Genomic DNA, 25,871 nt, shown 5'->3' on the forward strand with positions numbered 1-25,871 from the left:
TCTCCATTTTTGTGGTTCTGTTCCTATTCTAGTTGTTTGCTTAGTTTGTTTTTGTTTTTGTTTTTGTTTTAGGTGTGGTTGTTAATAATTGTGTTTGCTGTCATTTTACTGTACATATTTTTTATCTTCTTTTTCTTAGATAAATCCCTTTAACATTTCATATAATAAGGGCTTGGTGATGATGAACTTCTGTAACTTGACCTTATCTGAGAAACACTTTATCTGCCCTTCCATTCTAAATGAAAGCTTTGCTGGATTGAGCAATCTTGGATGTAGGTCCTTGCCTTACATGACTTAGAATACTTCTTTCCAGCCCCTTCTTGCCTGTAAGGTCTCTTTTGAGAAATCAGCTGACAGTCTGATGGGAACTCCTTTGTAGGTTACTGTCCCCTTATCTCTTGCTGCTTCTAGGATTCTCTCCTTCATTTTTGCCTTGGGTAATGTAATTATGATGTGCCTTAGTGTGTTCTTTTTGGGGTCCAACTTCTTTGGGACCCTCTGAGCTTCCTAGACTTCCTGGAAGTCTATTTCCTTTGCCAGATTGGGGACGTTCTCCTTCATTATTTGTTCAAATAAGTTTTCAGTTTGTTGCTCTTCCTCTTCTCCTTCTGACATCCCTATAATTCAGATGTTGGGATGTTTAATAAAGGTGTCCTGGAGGTTCCTAGGCCTCTCCTTATTTTTTTTTAATTCTTGTTTCTTCATTCTTTTCTGATTGGATGTTTCTTTCTTCCTTCTGGTCCACGCCGTTGATTTGAATCTCTGTTTCCTTCCTATCACTATTGATTCCCTGTACATTTTCCTTTATTTCACTTTTCATAGCCCTCATTTTTTCATCTAACTTGTGACCAAATTCAACCAATTCTGTGAACATCCTGATTACCAGTGTTTTTAACTCTGCATCTGATAGGTTGGCTACCTCTTCATCGCTTAGTTGTATTTTTTCTGGAGCTTTGATCTGTTCTTTCATTTGGGCCATTTTTTTGTCTTGATGTACCTGTTATGTAGTGAGGGGCAGAGCCTTAGGTGTTCACCAGGGTGGAGCAACACACATCACTGGATTGTGATGCTGTATGTGGGGAAAGGGTCCAAGAGGGAACAATGGCGCTTGCTCTGCTTTCTGCCAGATTTCATTCAGTCACTTGCCCCGCTTCTCACAAGCCAATTGGGCCCTCCTGGTGCTGATTCCCAAGTGGGTGGGTTTGTGTACATTCTTGGGCCCTGTGGGTCTCTCCAATGAACTTTCCTGTGAGGCTGGGAATTCCCACTCCCCCTTTGTTTCGCCTGGTTTATCTGTGTGCGAATGTGGGACTGCCTGGTCCACCAGCTGCAGCCTTGCGTGCCCCATTCCACAGTCTGCCACCTTGCTGGGTCCGCCAGCCACTGCTTTGTGCACCCCCATCCACTAGCCGCAGCCTTGCCATGAGTCCTCTCTGCCCCGGCTGTCCGTCTCCGCCCCTCCTACTGGTCTGGATGAATGTGTCTTCTTTAACTCCTTGGTTGTCACACTTCCATACAGTTCGATTTTCTGTCACTTCTGGATGTTTTTTGTTTTTAAATTGTTGTTGTCCTTCTTTTGGTTGTGCAAGGAGGCACAGTGTGTCTACCTATGCCTCCATCTTGGCCAGACATCCTGTTCCACTTATTTATGCATTCATTAGTATGCATGTGCCCTGACTGGGCACTGAACCCTTGGTGTATTGGGATGGTGCACTAACCAACTGCACTATTTGGCTAGGGCCTAAATATGTCTTCTAGTTTGAGAACATAAGAAGGCAAGATTTTTAAAAGGAGTTTTGTACTAAGTGCTACAAAGAGAAAAATTTCTTACACAGAGTTCAATACAATCAAGTTTACTTACTCAGTTTGTCACAGACTTCCTGTGGTAAGATGGTTTACTAATGGTAAATAATTACATTTTTAAAATAAAAGTGTGTTGTTTTTCTCCTGTTCAACATGATAGCTCCACCTACATAGCTAAGCTGTCTTTTCTGTTATTCAGTGCTCTAAGGGAAGACCCAAAAGCATCATCTAAATTGTTCTGGCTACAGAAGGGGTATTGGGTGAAAGGAATTGGCCAAAAATAGGGCTTTTCCCAGTGGTTGCAGGAAGATAGAGATTCTACCAAATGTAATTAACTACCTTCTTTCAAATGTTTAAGTAATGCGTTACAGAGCATTATTACTAAAATGTAAGTGGTATGTGGTCTTACATTGATCTAGAAAAATGTTCACATACAGATGCTGTAGCTATGTTGGTTTTTTAATGTACTCCTTCATTTTTTTCTTTATTGTGTTGTGCTTGCCCTGCCCAGCTTCAAAAAACCATACTGTGGAAGGTATCAAGTCACAATGTGTATTATCTGGAATGGCATGGGAACTGAGTATTTTATTCCTGTAGAAATTTGTTTACTGAAATTTTAGAAGAATGACAACATGGGCTAAGCAAGTTTATTTTATTGCTGTTGACTATTACCTAAAATGGGAAAAGGAACTTAATCCTGCACTTCTTTATCAACCACTTAGTATGTGCCGCCCACTGTCCTAGTTGCTTGAGATTAATCTGTGAACAAAACCAGAAAGCACTGCCCTCTAAAGCTTATAGTTTGATGCTTGTTACCATTTCACCTTCCACCTCCTCTGAGAGAAGTACTGGGTTCAAATCCTAGCACGTCTATATGTTGTCTGTGACCATAGGAAGTGATTTCCCCCTCTTTGACCCTCATATTTGTAATCGTAAGACTAGTAATCATGTTGTCATGTTATCATTCATTTAGTATCTCAAAAATCATCTGTTGCATTGTCTCTACAAGAAGAAATTTTCTTGTTAATTGCCTGGATCTGTACTCAGAAGAGCCTTATGTAAAATAACTTAAAGAAATTTTGTTTCAGGATTTACCTATACATGTACCCTGGTATGTTTTTACAACTTATCTGGCTTAACATCAAGAACAGTTTGTAGCACGAAAGCCAAGACCACATGAGTGTATGTAGCTGCTATTTTTCTGGTATGGTCTGCTTTTGGGTGGGAGCTTATCTGCTCTATTCCATCTGATTCTGGTGGGGCTGACAGTCCTGCTATCTGGTGGCCCTGCTTTTCTGGGATAGTCATATGTGCATAGATCCATGTCTGTGTTTATTGTAGCCCATCTGACTGATAAGTGTATGAAATACATTTTCCTATATTAAAATATTCTAAATATTTCAGGTGAAGATATTTTAGTATAACATCTAAAAATGCTAATCTTCACAGAATGAGGTTATTAAAATATTTAGTGTATGTGATTGTTCTTGTTCAGTATTAAGCTATAGGCTGAAAGTAAACAGCAGTGTTTCCTGGTTCTAGACAGGAAGCAAGCCTGCTTTTAGGGCTGTAATCTCTGACCAAATTATAGTTGCTTGTTTCATATTATGTGGCAGGACAAAGTCCATAATGACAGGTGTTTATAACGCAGTCACTGTGTAAGCACTGTAGCCTTGCCCATGACAATTTCTCTTATGTGGCCAGGACAAAGTGGCATCTCCCTAACCAGCCCTGGCTATCTGAAAATAGAAAAACCAGACGGGTAGGAGGAAATGGCTCAAGGACCAGTTGAACAAAAGTCTGATTTGCAGCCGTATAGTACTAGCATGGAGGCCTTGAAATTAACAGAGCCTTTGGGAGATAACCATCAAGAAAGGTGCCTGCAGTCTGCAAAGTGAGTGTATAATATAGGCAGCAGCAAGCCCTGTGGTCATGAACATTCTCTTTAAGCAGTGCCTATTTGAAGCAATGCCATTTGTTCACACCACATAAAACATCCTTCCTTCTCCCCCAACCTCCGTTCCTGGACTTCAGAGGCAGATGTATAAAATTTCTTCACTGAAATTTTAGGGAACATTTTGCTTTAAACACACACACACACACACACACACACACACACAGATCTTTAATGTCTGTGTTGGACTCCCCAGCTTGTGTGAGGTGCAACATAATCTCATGGGCAGAGCACATTTGGGTACTTTAGCTTTTCTACCTGTAAAGTGGAAATAAAAATATTTTCCCTCTCTTACCTCTCTTTGTGCACATGGGAAAAAGTGGTATATAATATATTTTGTCAGGGCTCTTATTTGAGGGTAATAGAAACTGGCTTAAGTAGGAAAATAAAGATCATTTGCTGTTTTTAAAATAAAGGTTATTTGTTGTTTTGTGTACCATCCCATCAAAGCCTGCCATGCGCTTGCCAGCAGTTGGCTTAAGCATGAGCATGTGAGATGAGGAGGAAGCTGGGGGGCTGGGGGGCTGGGGTGCAGGCGGCTTCTGGGACATTTTTTCTTTCACTTAAGAGACACAGAGGATGAGCTGTTTACTTACTTCAGCTGACTGTTGTTGGGTATAAATGTAATGAAGCTTGAATGTGGCTGTTATCATGGGACATATTAAGCCTGAGAGCATTGCTGACATAATCAGGATGGCAGAGCAGAGAGATGGGGAAAACTGCATTCTTGATGAAGTTCAGCTACTGAATTAATCGAAATGATACTTTTCCTTATTGTTTAAGCCATTTTTTTGGTGGATTAGTTTTACTGCTTGAGACTGAAACACATCCTGAATAATACATAGAGACATTCTGGGTTCCTTAGACAGACAAGAAGCTCTTAGAGGGCTGCATAGTTCCATTGGACATAGTTGAAGCTCAGTAAATATGTTTTAGATAAATGTGGTTGTCTTTATTTATAACTGAAGCATTTAAAAATAAAATACCTTTCTTTCCCTTCTCTAACAATTCAATACAAAAGTCATTAGATGGGACTAAGCATGATAGGTGTCTTTGAGTGGGCACCAAGGCCCAGTGTGTGTGCGATATTGGAACCCAAGCAGGACAAGGAGGTTATCCACATAGGGGAGGTGCTGGAAACCAATTGTTGGAAGCTAAGTAGGGTGATGAGGGAGTCACTGTGGGAGACAAGGATTGAGAGGTGGCCCAGTATGGGGTGTTACAGCCTGAGGAACATGAGGAAGGTATCCACAGAGGAACACTGGCCCACTGCAAGGTGTCAGATCTTGAGTAGGGTTAGACAATATCTGCTTATAACTTGAAACTTATACTTCTTATTTGGGAAACTTTACTGTAATTTTATAATCACTTGTGCCCAAAATGTGCCTGTATTTCAATTTTTAATGAAGATTTCACAAAATTAACATTCCTAATATAAAATTATTGTTTAATATATCCTAAAAAGTTCCTCAGACATGTTTGTTTGATTAAAAGTTACTTCAGCCTCCCAGCAAATCAGCTTATTTTCTATAATGCATAAATTTCATTAACTATAATCTGCATTTCATATATATAGAAAATGATTTTTATTTTAGTTTTCAGTGGAGTGGAACTAAAGCATTTAATTTTTTTCACAACCATACTATAATACCTTTAAAAAATCTCAATGGTAACTTGATAGAAATTGTCTTGTGGGGAAACAAAAGATCAGGCTCACTGATGTCCCAAACTCTTTGATTTTGTAAGCAAAAATTTTATCTCACATTAATACCAACACAGCAGCACAATGTGGTTGCAGTCACTTTGCAAATGTGATTAGGTAATCAAGATTAGCCCCATTTTATTAGTGACAAATATGACCTAAATCTAGGTCCCACTCTAATATTCAGGCAGAACTAGAACTGGCTTGATTTTTCTCAAAGCCAAGAGCTATATATTGTGCATTAAATGTGCTTTTATGGAAATGAGGACTGGAGAAAACAGGAACTAGGAAAAAGTAAAAGTACCACTTGTTAACAAATTGCCAGTCTCAGGTGAATGAGCTGGTGGGACACATATCACTGGAGATGCTAAAAGGGTAGGCTTGTGTACAAGGAGGTAGCAGTATCTTTGAATTTAGAGGATAGAATTGCACTGAATGAGAGGGCATTGGTAATTATGGTTCTATCTGTAATGGTATTAAATGGGGTCTTTGCTCCTACATAGCTACAAATTTCACTCAGGTTATTTCACTATTGTTTCCAGTTTCTTATTACTATGAATTCCAAGATTTATAGGCACAACATGTTTAGATATCCTTTCGGTTATTATTACCTTTGTTAGCTGGTTAGTTGCTTTGTTTTTAAGTCCTTATTGCCATTGTTACATAGTAGACCAGAATTTTTCCCCTTCATGGCTTCTCATTATTTTGAAGTTTAGTTTACTTATTTTTCCTTTCCTCACCTAGAAACACCTTTTCATAATTTATTTGCTCCGAAGACTGACAGACTCAAATATTTATAGAATAACTATTAGGTACTTTAGTCTTAATAAATTGAGATAATTATGAATACATGTAATTATAGTTCACATGCAAAGAACACAGGGGTTAGGGGCGCTGACCCCCCATGCAGTCAAAAATCTGGGTAAAACTTTTGACACTCGCCCAAAACTGAACTACTCATAGTCTACTATTGACTGGAAGCCTAACTGGTAACATAAATCGTAGCTTAACACACTATTCTATATATTATATGCATTATATACTTTATTATTATAATAAACTTAAGAAAATCATAAGGAAGACAGGACTTTGGGCCAATATGGAGGCAGAGGTAGATATGCTTTGCTTCCTTGCCCAACCAAAAGGAGGACAACAACAAATTTAAAAACCAAAAACCAACCAGAACAGCCAGAGTATTGAACTGTATGGAAGTCCAACAACCAAGGAATGAAAGAAGAAACATCCGGACTGGTAGGAGGGATGGAGACAGGCAGCCATGGCAGAAAGGAGGCATGGCAACGTGACAGATCTGCCAGGCACTGTGGCAGCTGGTGGACCAGGTGGTCCCACATTCACGTGTGGATAAACTTGGAGGAACAACTGGGGAGCAAGACAGACAACACGATCTGGGGTTCCAGTGAGGGGAAACTAAAGCCTCAGAACCTCTGGCTGTAAAAACCTGTGGAGATTGAGGCAGGGGGAGAAACTCCCAGCCTCACAGGAGAGTGTGTTGGAGAGACCCACAGGGTTCTAGAATGTACACAAACCCACCCACCTGGGAATCAGCACCAGAAGAGCCCAATTTAATTTGCTTGTGGGTAGCAGGGGAAGTAACTGAAAACCAGCGGAGAGCTGAGCAAGGGTCAGTGTTCTCTCTCTGACCCCTCCGCCACATACAGTGCCACAACACAGCAAAGTGGGTTGCTGCACCCTGGTGAATACCTAAGGCTCTGCCCCTTACAGTATAACAGGTGCACTGAGACAAAAAAATATGACTCAAATGAAAGAACAGATCAAAATTCTAAAAAAGAACTAAGCAACAAAGAGAGAGGCAACCTATCAGATGCAGAGTTCAAAACACTGATAATCAGGATGCTCACAGAAATGGTTGAGTATAGTTGCAAAGTAGAGGAAGAAGTGAAGACTATGCAAAGTGAGATAAAGAAAAATATACAGGGAATCAACAGTGAAGGGAAGGAACCAGGACTCACATCAATTTGGAACAGGAGGAAGAAATAAACATTCAACCAGAACAGAATGAAGAAACAAGAATTCAAAAAAAAAATGAGGAGAGGCTTAGGAACCTCCAGGACAACTTTAAATGCTACAATATCAGAATCATAGGGGTACCAGAAGGAGAAGTGGGAGGGCAAGAAATTGATAAGTTATTTGAAAAAAATGGAGAACTTCCCCAATCTGGCAAAAGAAATAGACTTCTAGGAAGTCCAGAAGCACAGAGAGTCTCAAAGAAATTGGACCCAAGGAGGAATACACCAAGGCACATCATAATTACATTAGCCAAGAGTAAAGATAAGGAAAAAATCTTAAAAGCAGCAAGAGAAAAGGAGACATTTACCTCAAAGGAGTTCCCATAAAACTATCTGCTGATTTCTCAAAAGAAACATTGAAGGCAAGAAGGGGTTGCAAAGAAGTATTCAAAGTGGTGAAAAGTAAGAACCTACAACCTAAATTACTCTATCCAGCAAAGTTATCATTTAGAATGGAAGGGCAGGTAAAGTTAAAGAAGTTCATCATCACCAAGTCCTTATTATATGAAATGTTAAGGGGACTTATCAAAGAAAAAGAAGATGATCAAAACTATGAAAAGTAAAATGACTATAACTTTACAACTATCAACAACTGAACCTAAAAAACAAAAGTAAACTAGACAAAGAACTAAAACAGGAACAGAATCACAGAAATGGAGATCACATGGAGGGTTATCAGCAGGGATGGGGAGGGAGGAGAATGGGGGAAAAGTTACAGGGAATAAGAAGCATAATTTGTAGGTACAAAATAGACAGGGTGGGGTTAAGAATAATATAGGAAATGGAGAAACCAAAGAACTTAATATGCACGACCCATGGACATGAACTAAGGGAGGGGCAGGGCAATGCTGGTGGGAGGGGTGGTGCAGAGTGGAGGAGATAAAGGGGAGAAAAAATGGGACAACTATAATAGCATTATCAATAAAGTATACTTAAAAAAGATAAAAGTTCAGAGGAGAATACAGTAGAGAGGTTTTCTTAATAGAAGCTCATCTTCTTGGAAGTTGTCTATTTGACAGTTAAAGCTTAGTTCATTTTCTTAATCCCATCATGAAAATGTTATATATAAATTATGTTGTAATGTTACACAACAGACTTGAGGGGGTAAGATATTATTACCAATTGGACCCCCCTTCTCCCAGGGTTCCCCTGTACTAGGTTCACCTTGCCCGCTGCCAGGGAATTAGAGCTCTCAATGTCAGAGATTGGCAAAAAGGAATTATTTATTCAAAAGTTATACAGACTTAAGAGTAATGACTTAATGTCTTCATTAAAATCCCAAAGTCCCTTAAAACACCCACAAACATACACAGTCCTTCCTTCCCCCCCTTTGCCCAGTCCAGGGTACCATATAGAAGTTCATGGCTCAGGTAGTCCCTGGTTCTTCCCAGTAATCTCTATTGGGCTGGCAGGCCCCCTGCTTTCCCAGCACCATCAGCTGTGTTGCCAGGATCTCCAGTTCTCAATCAAAACCCAAGTGGCACCTTCTCCTAGCCCACCAGCAAGAGTCCTTTCCTTCCTGCAATGTCTCTCCTGCTTTCTTCCAAACTGCTGAGAGCGAGCTCTGCATTGCCGCTACATCTTGCTTTCTGGCTTCCTAAGGTGCATGGAAAGGGAGCCCCAAAGCCACTTGGTTCCAAACCTCGCCAAAGTCATTTTCTTGCCAAAGCTGCATGGTTCTCCCCTCTCTTGCCAAAGCTTCATGGTTATCTCTTCTGTGGCTGCCGTGCCTGGGTTTAAAATCTCAGAGCCAATCTTTGTCTGCATCCCCATTTCCAACTCCTTCTACAATCAGCTACACCTGCCAGCATTCCCATATTCTTCCAGCTTTTCTGGGCTCCCATAATAAGTTCAGGAAGGCATCGTCCTGTGGCATGGAGCCAATCATCTCCAAGTCCTTGCACAGGTACTGTAACCAGGGGGAGTTGCTCCCAGTTACATCATGGGTTGAAGACACTCCCATCAGCTACTTAACATATCCATGAAACCAGTTAAAAGTTATAGATAGGTTAAATGACCATGCCTCAGGTTATTTGCAAAACTGTTGTTATGCAGAACAACTCTCAATGACCCTGCTTCCTGTATCCCATCCCCCAGTTCAGACTTGTAGGGATGAAGACATCTTATATTTTTAATATGTCCTGGACACCCTGAGTTCTGGACCCCATTAACAATCCCTCTTTGTCAGGGGGTGGGGTGCTGGCTGCACCCTGTTACAGTAATGAATCAGTATTAGACAATGTAGGCTGCCTAATTAAGGCACAAAATTTTAACTAAACAACATTTCCAAACTGTAATTGTGCATCATTCACTTGTGGACTTCCTAAAAGATGCATGATCATGTCCTGCTGACTCAGAATCTTTGTTAATGGGACTAACAGATAAAAAATAATCTGTTCCTAGTAAAATACACAAACCACACAAATATGCTAAATTGTAAGAGCAGTTGAGCTGAAATAGTCTTGCTTCATAACAAGTTTTAAAGTGTTATAAATCGCTGTAAAATGAAATTTGAATCTTTAAAATTGCTACATTGTCACTGCATAGTATTAAACTTTGGAAGTGTTATTTTACTGATTGGTGTTATGTAAAAAAATCAAAGCTAGCCTATTTGCTTGTGGGGTGAGGTAAGAGTGGATAAGCAATTTTTGAATAAGAATTTAGCTATAAGGGATGTCTTATTACCCAAATAGTTTAAGGAAATTCCCTTCTATTCCTAGATTGCTGAGAATTCAAAAAAAAAAAGAAAGAAAAAAGAAAAAGAAAATCATAAGGAAAACAAAATTCATTTACAGTGTTTATTGGGCGGTGGGGGAAATCCATGCATTGGTGGGACAGCGCAGTTCAAACCCTTGTTGTTCAAGGGTCATCTTTTTAATTCAAGGAAGAAGGTAAATGAGAAAAGAGCAGGACATTAGAAAAGTCAAACGCATACCAGTTGAGGGAGATAGAGACTTTAGGATTTTTCATGATTTTTTCCTCCCTAAAAATCAGGAACCAAGTCCTTGATAGAGGGTCAAAAAGCAAACTATGGTTTTGACCAAGGCATTTTCCTAGGGTGTAGTGCTAAAATGGTTTTCAATTCTGAAGGGACTCTCAGATGCTTGTAGATTTATAGGAGAAGAGACAAATGGAAGCGTCTGAAGTCCTCATGGTTGATGTTTCCCTTAAGTAGCAGATGTAGAAATTGCTGCACAGTTTAAGGACCCCTGGGAAGAGAAAGCACCAAGGGGCTGAGTTCAATCTAATCTGAATTTCATATGTATTGAAATCTTTTCTTATTTTTCTAGCTAGTTTTCCAAAAAGGCCTCTTTATAATTTAAAACCTAAAGCCTACATCAATGGCCTCTGGTTGAAGTGTCTTCCAGGGCAGCACTCATATCAGAATTTCAATGGAAATGTTTTATTTAAATTTGTTTTATTCAGTAACCCAATGATGAGGAATGAAAGGAAGCCTTGAGGAATACTTCTAGAAAAGAGTTGGGGCTTTTACTGCACACAGCATAATAGCTGGGATCTGGGACATGCTGTCAATGTATATACATGTTAACACCAGTATTACTATTTTGTTTCTCAGTGATTTGTAGTTGCAGTTTTACTTTTGCCTGTGATTATCTGATTTTTTTCCTTTATCAGACTGAAGCAGGAACTAAATCTATGTTATTCCTGACACCTAGCACAGTGCCTGAAGACTGGAGTGACTTAGACTTAAGAGATATTGCTAGAATAAATGGCCATGTCAACCTGAAGGGTCAGGTCGCATCTTTCTGTGGTGGATTCATTTTGAAGAATCTGAGTGCTGAGCCATAAAGAGATTTTGCTTTTCTTACATTAAAGTTTTCTGAAGTGAAGTATGGAAGAAAAGTTGAATATTTACAACTTGTGCTATACCCTTTAGTTACATTTATTTTGCCTTACATTATTCACAGCATTCTTTTGTCATTGGTCTTTATTTTAATCAATATGAGGGCAAGAACTATGTCTTTTGAATTGGTTTGCTCATACCTCTAGTATGAAAACATCATGAGACCTAGTTTGTGTAAAGTAGAATGGTTTAAAAAGTGGTTTTGTTTTATTTCAGTAGAGAAATGTTTTTAATATTTCTTAGATTTTACTTATGTGAAACTATTTTAAACTCTTCACTTATATAGGCCAAGGAAAAAGTATTTATGATCCCAGCACTGATTTAAATTACCTAATGCAGTGCAGTTGCTCTAAAGGCTGAGGACCAGATCTGAATATATTACGTAGCTTTCATAATTGTCCCAGGTAACTCCCTAGCTTCCTTCCCATTTGGATTGTGCATACTTAGCATTGTTTATCAGGTAAATTATGCAGGAAATTAGGCAAGTAATAAATATTTTCTGGCGGTTGCTCAAACGTTTTTGCTAACCAGGATGTTGGCTGGTGAGTACCTTTTTATATCTGCCTTTGCTTCTAGAAATTGCAGTTTTATGGAAGTGCTGGTTCTGTCAATTTGTGCACAAATATCTCCATATTGGGATTGTACTAGCTTCTCAAGCAGAAATACTCGACTACTGACAATAGGATGGATGTTTTTAAAGTTAAGCTTATTTATATAAGAATCTGTAAGTCAGGTATGCCCATCTTGTCTTTTATTGTTTAGCTTTTTTTCTCCCTTTTCCTCCCCAGTTCAATTCATTAATCTTGATTGTCAGAATTCTAATGAGCATAAGCATTATTGATGAAGTATACTTTAAACTCCCTAAAGAAGGCTGAAGAAAAGGATTGCATTGAAAAGTTAGTTATAACAGTTTCTTCTGTCTTAGACTGTTAATTAGTGAGGGGTGGCAGGAAGAGATGCATCAATATTTTTTCAGATTGTAGAGCATAAATATTTTCTAAAGTTATCTCAAGTTATAAAATTCAAAGAAAACCCAGGAAGGAACTTCTTAAGATTTGCGTAAATGTAAGAGAAAGGTAGATAGGAGCCTTACAGAAGGAAAAGTGAGGCTGGAGGGGGGAATGGGAAGGCATTATGGAAATAGTTCATGAAAAACCATGGATACTTAAACGAGTGAGTAGCTAAGGAGCTTCTGAGGTGGACTGGATAGTCTATAAATTGATAATACATGATGCTTATGTCCAACATATTGGAGGGGAAATTCAGATGACTGAGTGCTTCTTTCTTACAGGATTTTACCTTTCTCATAAACAGTATTTTGTATTCATGCAGTTCTAGTTAGACTTATATTAATGGGAGAGGTGCTATCTTATTATATTAGAGTTGGTGGAATTTCCAGATTAATGGGGACTGTGAGTGCAATTAAAATCTTCCTGCCTTAAGTTGCCAATTAATTTATCTGTCATTTATTTCCACTAATAAAATAAGCAAGAATATCTTAACTGTGGAAGACTATTAATAATTGGTCTCTTTATGATGTTCAGTGAGTTAGCAGGGATCACTAGCTAGGCATAACTTATATTAGGAATTAGATCACATTCTGATTTAATAACTTCACATTTTTTCCTTCATTTTAGTATCTAAGTTGCACTTCAAGTAAGCTTGGAGGCTTTGGGTTTGTCTGTCTGTCTGTCTGTCTGTCTGTTTGTTTGTTTGTTTGAAGTGCTGAATCAACTTTTTTCAGCACTTGTTTTCCAGTCTTTTGTTTATGGAAGCCAAATAAGCGACATGCCTATATTTTTAGAGGTAGATCAAGAAATTATACCGAATCATAAACATTTGATCTTCTTTTCATATGTGTTAACCTAGCATACCTCCTAGAATTTAACTCGTGTCTTAATTGCTCAATATTAGGCACAGGCTTAACTTTAGAGTTACATATGCAGCCCACTGAAGTGCTCCTCAGATCTTTCCACCAGAAGGTTCTCTACCAGCAAAGGAGAGTAAATAGGGAATCCCTGGCAGCTTGGGTGTAGAGTTTAAAGGGGCCTCTTACAAAGCTGGAATTTGTTTGAATTCCTATGGTTTACTTTAAATTTCATGCAAATAATTATATATCTGTACTGCTGTTATAAAAATACTACTTTCCATCAGGTAAAATTGATGCTCTGGGAATATGCTTTATTTCATCCTCTGGTTTCAATAATTTTTTTAAAAGATTTTATTTATTTATTTTCAGAGAGGGAAGAGGGAGAGAGAGAGAGAGAGAAACATCAATGTGTGGTTGCTGGGGGTCAGGACCTGCAACCCAGGCATGTACCCTGGCTGGGAATTGAACCTGCGACACCTTGGTTCGCAGCCCACGCTCAATCCACTGAGCTACACCAGCCAGGGCTCTGGTTTCAATAATTTTTATCACACTGAGGCATGACCTTGAGGTACTTATAGCCCAGTTTAAAAAGCATAGCTCTAGAGAAAAAGAACATTGAATGGGATAGAAAAAGTTGTGAGCCTGAGTGGAGTTCCCATGAGTATAGCAGGAGTTTAGGAGCTGCTGTTCAAAGAGGGGGGAAGGAAGTGTGTCATTTATTCGGGTAGCCGTCTGCCAGCAGAGGCTTTTACTTGTTGGTAATCTTACAACTTACTAATTATGTCTCTTTTAAAATACTGGTCAGATAATATGTGTAATCTTCTACCTAATGGCTCAGATGACATCTAATTAAGAAAGAAAAAGAACAGAAATTTGCATATTTCTCCCATGCCCCATATTTTAAATGTTTTTTTTTTTCTGATTATAGTACATGATCATTGTAATCATTATATTCTGATCATGATTTTATTTTAAATAGACAATATAAACTAATGGATTAATACAATTTTCTTATATAGCAGTTTTTTCATTTACTCAGCTTGTCCTGTTTTTCTACATTAAGATGGCTTACAACTTATTTGCTATGATGAATAGTCTGCAGCTGGTATCCTTACACATAAATCTCTGGAGAGATCTTTGATCTTTTTGTACTAGAATGTATTTCTAGACATACAATTATAAAGTCAAAAATCTGATCCAATTTTAAAGCCCTTGATACAGATTATCAGATTACCAGAATGATTGCTCGTTTTCCAGCCTGTTGGCAGTCAGTATTGCACATTATTATTTGTTTTATCTGAAATAATTTCATAGAGAAAATATGGTACAGCATCTGTATTTGAATGTTTGTTTTTAAATTTCAAGTTAACCATACTTTTACTTCCTTTCAGCCCATTTCTATCTCTTGTCCATGTGTCTTTATAGTTGTTCCTGAAAACCCTTTCCCCCTTCCCCCCATTTATCCCTTCCCACCTCCCCTCTGGTTACTGTCAGATTGTTCTTAATTTCAATGTCTCTGGTTATATTTTGTTTGTTTGTTTGATTTTGTTGATTAGGTTCCACTTAAAGGTGAGATCATATAGTATTTGTCCCTCACCACCTGGCTTATTTCACTTAGCATGATGCTCTCCAGTTCCATCCATGCTGTCGCAAAGGGTAGGAGCTCCTTTCTTTTTGCTGTGTAGTGTTCCATTGTGTAAATGTACCATAGTTTTTTGATCCATTCATTTACTGATGGGCATCTAGGTTACTTCCAGCTCTTGGCTATTGTAAATTGTGCTGCTATGTACATTGGTTCTTTTGGCTTGGTATTTCAGGGTTCTTAGGAAATAATACCAGCAATTGCCAGGGATTATTGGAATTGCCAGGTCAACAGGCAGTTCCATTTTTAGTTTTCTGAGGAAATTCCATACTGTTTTCCACGGTGGCTGTACCAGTCTGCATTCCCACCAACAGTGCACTAGGGTTCCCTTTTCTCCACATCCTCTCCAACACTTGTTATTTGTTGATTTGTTTGTTTATAATGGCCATTTTCACCAGTGTGAAGTGGTATCTCATTGTGGTTTTAATTTGCATCTCTCTGATGGCTAGTGATGCTGAGCATCTTTTCATATGTCTCTGTACCCTCTGTATATCCTCCTTGGAGAAGTATCTGTTCAGGTCTTTTGCCCATTTTTTTATTGTTTTGGTTTTTTTTGTCTTCCTGGAGTAGAGTTGTGTGAGTTCTTTATGTATTTTGGAGGTCAAACCTTGTCTGAGGTATCATTGGCAAATATGTTTTCCTATACAGTTGGTTCTCTTTTCACTTTAATGCTGTTTTCTTTAGCCATGCAGAAGCTTTTTATTTTGATGAGGTCTCATTTGTTTATTCTTCCCTTTATGTCCCTTGCTCTAGGGGTCATATCGGTGAAAATATTGCTGCATGGAATATCTGAGATTTTCCTGCCTGTGTTTTCCTCTAGGATGTTTATGGTGTCACAACTTATATTTAAGTTTTTTATCCACCTTGAATTTATTTTTGTGTATGATGTAAGTTGGTAGTTGAGTTTCATTTTTTTATATGTAGCTGTCCCATTTCTATATTTTTTGTGGATTATCTGCTCCTAGCCTTTGCCCATTTTTCTGTTGGGGTGGTTGCCTTTTCCTTACTGATTGTTGGAATTTTTTGTTTATTGAGACAATCCATGTTTTATATATGCTAAGAATATTTTCCTCAGTTTATCATTGGACTTTAATCTTTTAATATTTCCCTCCCTCTCTGTGTATACTTTTGTTTTTTGATATATGCATGACTGCATACTGAAAAACATATATTCAATCATGTGAAGATACTAAAAACTAAATAGGTGAATTGTATGGCATGTGAATTATATCTCAATAGAGATGTTTAACAACAACAAATAAGAATACATACTATGTACAGATAGATGAATATAAAAACAAAACACAGTCCCTGCCTTCAAAGCTTATAATTTAGTGGATGTTTCTATATTCTTTTCTGCAAGTTAGAGATATTACTGCTCCCTCTCTGACTACAGTTCTTATATTAGATATATGTAATTTTCTATTAAAAATCATTAATGCATCTTAATGTAAATTTAGAGTCTCAATGGAAAATATATTTTTGGTATTTTATACTTGAGATTATGTATATCATTAGAGAATAGGTTGTGAAACTTGGATCAAATTACTTTACATTCCATTTATAAGTATTTTTATTTTATATGTAAGTGGAAATACTTTTTACCTTATTTTAATAAATAAGTTCTTAAATTTTTTATACTTTGAAGAGTAATGCTTGTCAAAAATTGTGTTATTTTTTAAAAGTTTAATAAACTAGTTAATAAATATGTAGAATTTATAAATATGTGTAACATAAATATATAGAAGTGAGTAGTTTTTCTATATTTCTAGCAATAACCAGTTCAAAATATAATGCAAAAAAAGACACATAGAGTTTTTCAGGTAAAAACTCTAAGTTGAAAAGACATATGCATTCATATGTTCATTGCAGCATTATTTACAATAGCCAAGAGATGGAAGCAACCTAAGTGTCCATCAGTAGATGAGTGGATAAAGAAGTAGTGCATATATACAATGGATTATGACTCAGCTATTAAAGAAAAGAAAGAAAGAAGAGCAAAGAAAAAGAAAAGGAAAGGAAAGGAAAACAGGAGCTCTGGCCAGGTGATTCAGTTGGTTGGAGCATTATTGTCCTACATACCAAAAGATTGTAGATTTGATACCTGATCTGGGCACGAGGCAACTAATCTCCCCCCTGAGCTCCTCCATGCTCCCCAAAATCAATAAACATATTCTTGGGTGAGAATTAAAAAAGAAAGAAAGAAATTTTGCCAACTTCAACAACATGAATGGACCTAGAGGCCATTGTGCTGAGTGAAATAAGTCAGAGAAAGACAAATATTGTATGATTTCCCTTATATGTGAAATCTAAAAACAAAACAAAACACATGAACAAGCAGACCAGAAACAGACTCATAAAGTATTTTGATGGTTGCCAGATGGGAAGGGGTTTGAGAAGGAATAGGTGGAAAAGGTGAAGGCATTAAAGAAGTGCGAATTTGTAGTTAACAAAATAGTCATGGGGATATAAAGTACAACATAGGGAATATAGTCAGTAATATTATAATAGTCCTGACCGGCATGACTCAGTTGGTTGAGCTTCATCCCTCCTGCCAAGAGAAACGTTACCGGTTTGGTTGCCATTTGATTCCCAGTCGGGGCACATGCCTGTTGCAAAACTGATCAATATTTCTCCCACACATTGATGTTTTTCTCCTTCTTTCTCCCTCCCTTCCCCTCTTTCTAAAAATAAATAAATAAATAAGATCTTTTAAAAAAAATAATATTGTAATACCTCTCTATGGTGTTAGATGAGTACTAGATCTATCAGGGTGATCGCTTCCTAAGTTACACAAATGTCTAACCACTGGGTTGTACACCTGAAACTACTATAATATTGTATGTCAACAGTAATTGAAAAGTATTTTTAAATAAGTAAAAAAATCCCATGTACAAAAGACAAAAAAAAACACAAGAAAAAAAAACCATGTACAATAACAACAATAAAATATGTAGGCATACATACACTAAATCAAAGTACTGAAATTTTTGAAAACTATGATATTTTATGGAGGACAAAAGAAAAAACTTATATAAATGGTGAGACAGTGTATGTGCCTAAATGGGAAAAATCAGTATTGAAATAGATATAATTTCTTCCTAAGTTAATTTCCAAAATGTAATGCAATTCAGCCAAAATTCGAAAGAGATTTTTTGGATTAGGCAAATCTAACAAAACTATTCTTAATTTCATTTGGAAGAATAAGTGGATAATATTGGACACTCACTTTTACAAATTCAAGCTATATAAATTGAAACTATTAAAACATTAGAGTGCCAACATAAAGAAAAAATAAATCAATGTGGCAGCCTAGAAATCACAGAAATAAACCCAAGTACATGAAAATATTGAGTAATTATGGTAGGATTTCAAGTTAGTTACGGGAAATGGGCCTATTAGATAGTGCTAAAATAACTGATTAACTTGGAGAAAAATTAAGTTATATTATTTCTTAAACCATATACCACAATAAATTATAAATGAATTACTGAGCTAATTTTTTGGAAAACTTAATTAAATATTCAAGTGATGAAAGAGAAACTATAAAGAAAAAGGGCCCTGGCTGGGTCAGTTGGTTATAGCATCATCCTGATGTGTCAAGGTTGTGGGTTCTATCCCCATTCAGCACACATGCAAGAATCAACCAATGAATGCATAAATAAATGGAACAACAAATTGATATTTCTCTCAAGTCAATTTTTTTAAAAGAAAAAATTGCTAGATAGAACTATCTAAAATAAAGTAGTAAATAGAACCCACTCCTAAAAGATCAAGATGATGATTCAGTTCACTAATTTATGACTATTATTGACAACATTGTTCCATATGTCTTTTTTTAATCAAAATTCTGTTGTATAAATCTCTAAAATGACTGACCATGTGCAATGTGATAGGTATGGCTATGAATATTCTTGTGCTAGGAATTATTACTACATTTTTGCATTTAAATTATATAAATAATGCTTGAAGACTGAATCTACAATGTTATGGAAAATGGGACACCTTAGTTAAGATCTATCTACCCCACTATATTGGCCTCTATTATGTTTTTTCCAACAAATATTTATTGAGCATTGTTGAATGCTGGGATGTTGTGATTAAGATACACTTCCTGCCTTCAAGGTTATAATGTAGAGACCAACAAGTAAACAGGCAGTGTGAGCATTTCTCACTAGACAGCCGATGGTGGCACTTGGAAGACAATGGAATTCAGTTTTAGAAGCATTAAGGAAGGCCTCAGAGAAAGGAACACCCTAAGCTACAATCTGAAGGATGAGTAGAAGTAGACAAGAAAAGAAGGGAATGAAGTTTATTTTAGACAGAGGAAACAACAGAGCAAAGTCTACGGACAAGATGGCCTGGTTTGTTGGAGATACTACAAGAATTTCAAGATAGCAAAATTCACCTGCAGTTGAAGTACATAATATCTGAAACTAAATGTTGTCATTTTCCAAGGAAAAGGAAAATGCCTGTGCTGCTAACATTGGTCAATAGTGGAGGAAAACTACAAGAGGTCAAAACAAAAAAGTGTTTATGGTACTTTGCCAAATCTAGCCTTAACATCTAAACAGTCTGGTGGAATTCTCAACATCTTTTATTTAGATGTTATATTCATGCTGTGCCGTAGTCGTTGAGACCTGAGAACTCTCATCAGTATCCCCATTTGACAGCTCCTTGGCCTGCACAAAAGTGGCCTCTCTTAGTAGCCTCACCTCACTCTGACTTTAAGGGGATATGAGTCCTTAAAACCAAGCACTAACCCAGTTGACCAAAAGGAGAACCTAGATTGAAATCATGGTCCAGATAGTATGTACATTGTTAGGCGTTGGCTTGTGTTGTGGTTAGAATGTGCCTGAGATGGGTGGGGAAGATTGAAGTTGGGTAGCCAGTGATGATCGCTGCTGTTGGCATTCCAGGTATGCTTGCCATGTATTAGCACTGTGCCTGTCAACTAAGCCACATTCCTAAAGTAGAACTTTTCCACTGCTCCATTTTGCAATTAAGAAGCATTTTGTATCACAGAAATATATTCTATGAAATATTTGTCTATTAGCTTAAGACTCTGCCCAAGGTTGAAGGCAGTGAAAATGGTCTTGAAACAACACATTTTCTCTTACGATTTCTGTGGATGCTGTTTCTCCAGTTCAGCCACAGTGTAAACTTTGACTTGGCTGCCCTCTAGTGGATATCTGTGATTAACCAGTGTTTTCGGGCTTTAGGGAAAGTACCTCATTTTTCTTGAATGGCTTTCCAAGTTTAAGCTGCTGTTTCCTTAAAGAATGTGTTATTGCCACCAAAGCAATATATTTATAATTTTATTTCACTTTCTAGGATGCTGATGAATACCTTCCCTGGCTTCCCCACAGGGTCAGGTTTAGATGGCCTGCCCTCAGCAACTTATCTTTGCAGCCTACTGCCACACAGACTGAAAGTAAAAGGCTGAAAAAAATAGTTCATGAAAATGGAAATGAAAAGAAGCTGAGGTAGCAATACTAATATCAGATAGACTTTAAACAAAATGGATACAGCCCTTGTAAACATTGACCCGTTTAGGAGCACCTAAATGTATAAAGCAAATCTTGTTGGACATAAAGGCAGAAAGTAACTGTAATACATAGTAGGGTATTTTAACACCCCATTGACACCAACAGACAGATCTTCCAGACAGAAAATCAACAAGGAAACAGCAGTCTTAAATGACAGACTATACTAGGTAGATTTAATTGGTATTTATTTATAGAGCATTTCACCCCAAAGTGGCAGAATTTACATTCTTTACAAGTGCTCGTGGAATATTCTCTAGGATAGACTACATGTTAAGACACAAAACAAGCCTCCATAAATTTAAGAAGATTGAAATCATATCATCCCTAACCACAATGGTATGACACTAGAAATCAATTTCAAGAAAAAAAAATGAAAAACACACCAACACATAGAGGCTAAATTGTATGTTATTAGACAATGAATAGATTAACAATGAGATCAAGTAATAAGTCAAAAGATGCCTTGAGACAAATGAATATGAAAACACAACAACCCAAAATCTATGAGACATAGTGAAAGCAGTCCTAGGAGGGAAATTCATAGCTTTACAGGCCTACCTCAAGAAACAAGAAAAAATCTCAAGTGAACAATCTAACTTTACATCTAAGGGAACTAGAAAAAGAACAACAAAGAAAGCCCAAAGTGAGTAGAAGCAAGGAAATAATAAAAATGAGAGCAGAAATAAATGAAATAGAATATAAAAAAATACAAAAGGTCAGTGAAACCAAGTACTGGTTTTGTGGGGGGGGGGGGGTTAAATAAATAAGATTGATAAACCTTTAACCAGACTCACAAAGAAAAAAAAAGAGAGAGGACCCAAATAAATAAAATCAGAAATGGAAGAGGACAAGTAACAGTTGACACCACAGAAACAGAAAGGATCATTAAAACATAACAAATAACTCTACACCAACAAATTGGACAATATAGAAGAAATGTGTAAATTTCTACAAATATACAATCCTTCAAAACTAAACCAAGAAGAAACAGAAAATCTGAGCAGACCGACTACAGCTAACGAAATTGAAGCAGTAATCAAAACACTCCCAACAAACCAAAGTCCTCAACTGGTGGCTTCATACAGGTGAATTTTACCAAGCATTCAAAGAATAACTAACAGCTATCCTTCTCAAACTATTCCAAAAAATTCAAGAGAGGAGGGAAGACTCCCAAGCTCATTGTATGAGGCTAGCATTATCTTAATTCCAAAACCAGAAAAAAGCACTACAAAGACAGAAAATTATAGGCCAGTATTCCTGATGAACATAAGATGCAGAAATCCTCAACAAATCATTAGCAACCCAAATCCAGCAATACATTAAAAAAAATCACACACCATGATCAAATGGGATTTATTCCAGGGATGCAAAGTTGCTATAATATCCACAAATCAATTATCGTGATACATCACATAAACAAAATGTATGATAAAAAATCATATGATCAATAGATACAGAAAAAGCATTTGACAAAATCCATAACTCATTTGTACTGAAAACTCTTAGCAAAGTGGGAATAGAGGGAATATAACATAATAAAGGCCAAATATGACAAACCCACTGCTAACACCATACTGCATGGGAATAAACTAAAAGTGTTTTGTTTTATATCAGAAACTAGAAACGCATTTCCACTCTTATTCAACATAGTACTGGAAGTCCTAGCCACAGCAATCAGACAAGAAGAAGTAAGACATCCAAATTGGAAAAGAAACTTGTCATTATTTGCAGATGACATCATACTGTATATAGAGAACCCTAAATATTCCACTTACAAAATACTAGAACTGATCAATGAATTCAGCAAAGTAGCAGGATACAAAATAAAGATTCATAAGTTACTTGCGTTTTATACACCAGTAATGAACTATCAAAAAGGGAAACAAAGCAAAGAACCATGTCTACAGTTGCATCCAAAATTTGGAAACAATCCCATCTATTTAAGTAGAATGAATAAACTTTGATATTGTCATATAATGCAGTCTTTTACCCCAGTAAAAATAAGTGAACTATAGCTATACATAATAAATAAGTGGATGAATCTTGTTAGTATAATACTTAGTTGTTAAAAATCATATTGAGAAGACTACATATAGTATAATATAATTTTAAAGCCCTAAAACAATAAAAAGTAAATAATGTATTGTTTAAGAATATATACATATATATTTTTTAAAACAGTGGAATAAAAAATAATGTAAAAAGGTAGAATCAGTAGGTAAATTAAAATGAAATTCTCAAAAAATTTCAAATAATACAAAAGAAGGCAGAGATGGAGGAATAGAGGAATTAAAATATAGGGGGCAAGAAGAAAATAAATAGTAACATGATAGACTCAAATCTAACTATATGAATAATTACACTAAATTTTAGTGGACTAAACACTACAATTAAAAGAAAGATTGTCAGAATTGATAAAGCAAGATCTAACTATATTCTGTATAAAAGACATCTTTAAAATATAAAGAGATTGAAAATATATAGTGAGTATAAACCTAAAGTGTAATATTAGATATTCATATAATTATAATGATTAATTGTATTAATAACAATTATCTGATATCAATACTAGATAAAATAGATTTTGTCCTGGCTGGTATGGTTCAGTGGATTCAGCACCAGCCTGCAAACCAAAGGGTTGATGATTCACTTCCCAGTCACAGCACATGCCAGGGTTGCAGGCCAGGTCCCCAGTAGGGGGCATGCGAGAGGCAACCACATGTTGATGTTTTTCTCTTTCTCCCTCCCTTCCCCTCTGTCTAAAAATAAATAAATAAAATCTTTAAAAAAGTAGATTTCAAGACAAATAGTCTTACTAATAGCTAAAGCAGTCTTGAAAAAGAATTAAGGTAGAGGATTTATCTTTCCTTAAAACTAACTATGAAAATATATATATAAACTACAATAATCAAGATGGTACGGTATTGACATAAAAATTGAAAAATAGGGACTTCCAGCAAGATGGAGGCATAGGTGGACACACCGTTCCTCCATGCACAGCCAAGATTAGAACAACAACAATTTAGAGGCAGAATAAACCCAGAACTGACAGAGAATTTATCTGAATGGAAGTCGGACAGCCAAGAAGTTGAAGTAGACCCGTTCATCCAGACTGGTAGGAGGGGCGGAGACGAGCAGCCAGGCGTGGGTTGCAGCATGGGTCATGGCGCAGAGAACGGAGAGCAGTGGGCGCATAAGGCAACAGCACATGGGGCGTCCGGGGCGTGGGATGCGCAGGATTGCAGTGAGTAGACCCTGAATGCACGAGCGGCAGCTGGCGGACCCAGTGAGGCGGCGATTGTGGACCAGGGCAGGGTGCCCAGGATCCCAGGGAAGGGACTAAGGTCCCAGGAGAGCAGAGCTACCGCCATTGTTCGCCCCCGCCCCCACATACAACGTCACAATCTAGCAACTGGGGTGCCCAGCCTCTGTGAACACCTAAGGCTCCACCCCTCACCATAACAGGAGCGACCAGACCAAAAAAAAAAAAGAGAGAAAGAGACAGACAGACAGACATGTCTCAAACAGAAAAACAGATCAATGCACCAGGGCTTATGCTTTTGAGCAACCAAGAGATAGCCAATCTATCAGATGCACAGTTCAAAACACTGGTGATCAGGAAGCTCACAGAATTGGTTGATTTTGGGTGCAAATTAGATGAAAAAATGCAGGTTACCATAAAAGAGATGAAGGAAGATGCGCGGAGAACCAATAGTGATGGGAAGGAAACTGGGACTCAAAACATAGAGTGGACCAGAAGGAAGAAAAAAACAACCAAACAGGAAGGAACAGAGAAATAAGAATTCAAAAAAATGAGGAGAAGCTTAGGAACCTTCAGGACATCTTTAAATGTTCCAACATCCGAATTATAGGGGTACCAGAAGGGGAAGAGGAAAAGCAACAGATTGAACACGTATTTGAACAAATAATAAAAGAGAACTTCCCCATTCTGGCAAAGGAAATAGACTTCCAGGAAATCCAGGAAGCTCAGAGAGCCCCAAAGAAGTTGGACCCAAGAAGAAACACACCAAGGCACATCATAATTACATTAGCCAAGGTAAAAATGAAGGAGAGAATCCTAGAAGCAGCAAGAGATAAGGGGACAGTAACCTACAAAGGAGTTCCCATCAGACTGTCAGCTGATTTCTCAGAAGAGACCTTACAGGCAAGAAGGGGCTGGAAAGAAATATTCCAAATAATGAAAGACAAGGACCTATATCCCAGATTACTCTATCCAGCAAACCTTTCATTTAGCATGGAAGGGCAGATACAGTGCTTCTCAGATAAGGTCAAGTTAAAGGAGTTCATCATCACCAAGCCCTTATTTTATGAAATGTTAAAGGGACTTATCTAAGAAAAGAAGATAAAGAAAAAACATGTATAGTAAAATGACAGCAAACTCACAATTATTAACAACCACACCTAAAGCAAAACCAAAAGAAACTAAGCAAACAACTAGAACAGGAACAGAACCACAGAAATGGAGATCACATGGAGGGTTAGCAACAGGGGAGTGGGAGGAGGAGAGAGGGGGGAAAAGTACAGAGAATAAGTAGCATAGATAGTAGGTTGAAAATAGGGGGAGGGTAAGAATAGTATGGGAAATGTAGAAGCTAAAGAACTTATAAGTATGACACATGGACATGACTAAAGAGGGGGATATGGGCGGGAGGGGGTGTGAAGGGTGCAGGGTGTATGGGTGCAGGGTGGAGGGGAGTGACGGGGGGAAAATAGGACAACTGTAATAGCATAATCAATAAAATATATTTTTTTAAAAAATAGATCAGTGGAACAATAGAGAACTTGAAGTAGACCTCACTTATGTGTGATTGATTTTTTACAAAGAACCCAAGTAATCCAACAGGGAAAGGACAGTCTTTCCCAACCAAAGATGCTTGAAAACTGTATGTCAATATGGGGAGGGGGAATGAACCTCCACTCCTACCTCACACCATATACAAATAGGACAAAGGTAACCAGAGAACAAATATAAAAGGTCAGGGAGCAATTTTAAAGAAAAACAACACCACAGCATCATTAATTCTTTCAACTTTTCTCATATTTCTTTCATATCAATATTCTTGTCTCCATAAAGATTTGTGTGGTACCTTAACATACAATAATTCCTAACATAGGCTATAGAGGGGTAAATGAAATGCTTTTTCAATGTGTTAGGAGGCAGTATTTTGTCAGTTTTAATTGTAGCTTCACCATATGAGTTTCCTTGGGCAACTTACTTCTTTCCTCTTTGTGAATTTTAAATGGATAAGAAAAGATACTACACTTGATCTTAGCCAAAAGGCTGAGAAGCAATGTAAATTTTAGTTTCTTCATCTGTAAAATATTCATACTTTATTAAGTTTAAATTGCTGTAAGTTTTAACACCCTCAATTATTTTATGTACCACTAAGAAAAAATAAATGTTGCAATTAAACTAT

At 37.2% G+C, this 25,871-nt stretch overlaps 1 protein-coding gene and 1 pseudogene across 4 annotated transcripts in view; one reads left to right on the top strand and one right to left on the bottom strand.

Moving 5' to 3' along the window:
- The window catches only part of SSH2 (slingshot protein phosphatase 2), a 250,487-nt gene that overhangs the window by 73,954 nt on the left and 150,662 nt on the right, over positions 1 to 25,871 (top strand). The gene's annotated exons all lie outside the window — the stretch shown is intronic.
- LOC114504469 lies at positions 25,599 to 25,747 on the bottom strand (annotated as a pseudogene).

Source organism: Phyllostomus discolor, chromosome 8, assembly GCF_004126475.2.
Source record: "Phyllostomus discolor isolate MPI-MPIP mPhyDis1 chromosome 8, mPhyDis1.pri.v3, whole genome shotgun sequence".
In the NCBI taxonomy this organism is placed as follows: Eukaryota; Metazoa; Chordata; class Mammalia; order Chiroptera; family Phyllostomidae; genus Phyllostomus; species Phyllostomus discolor.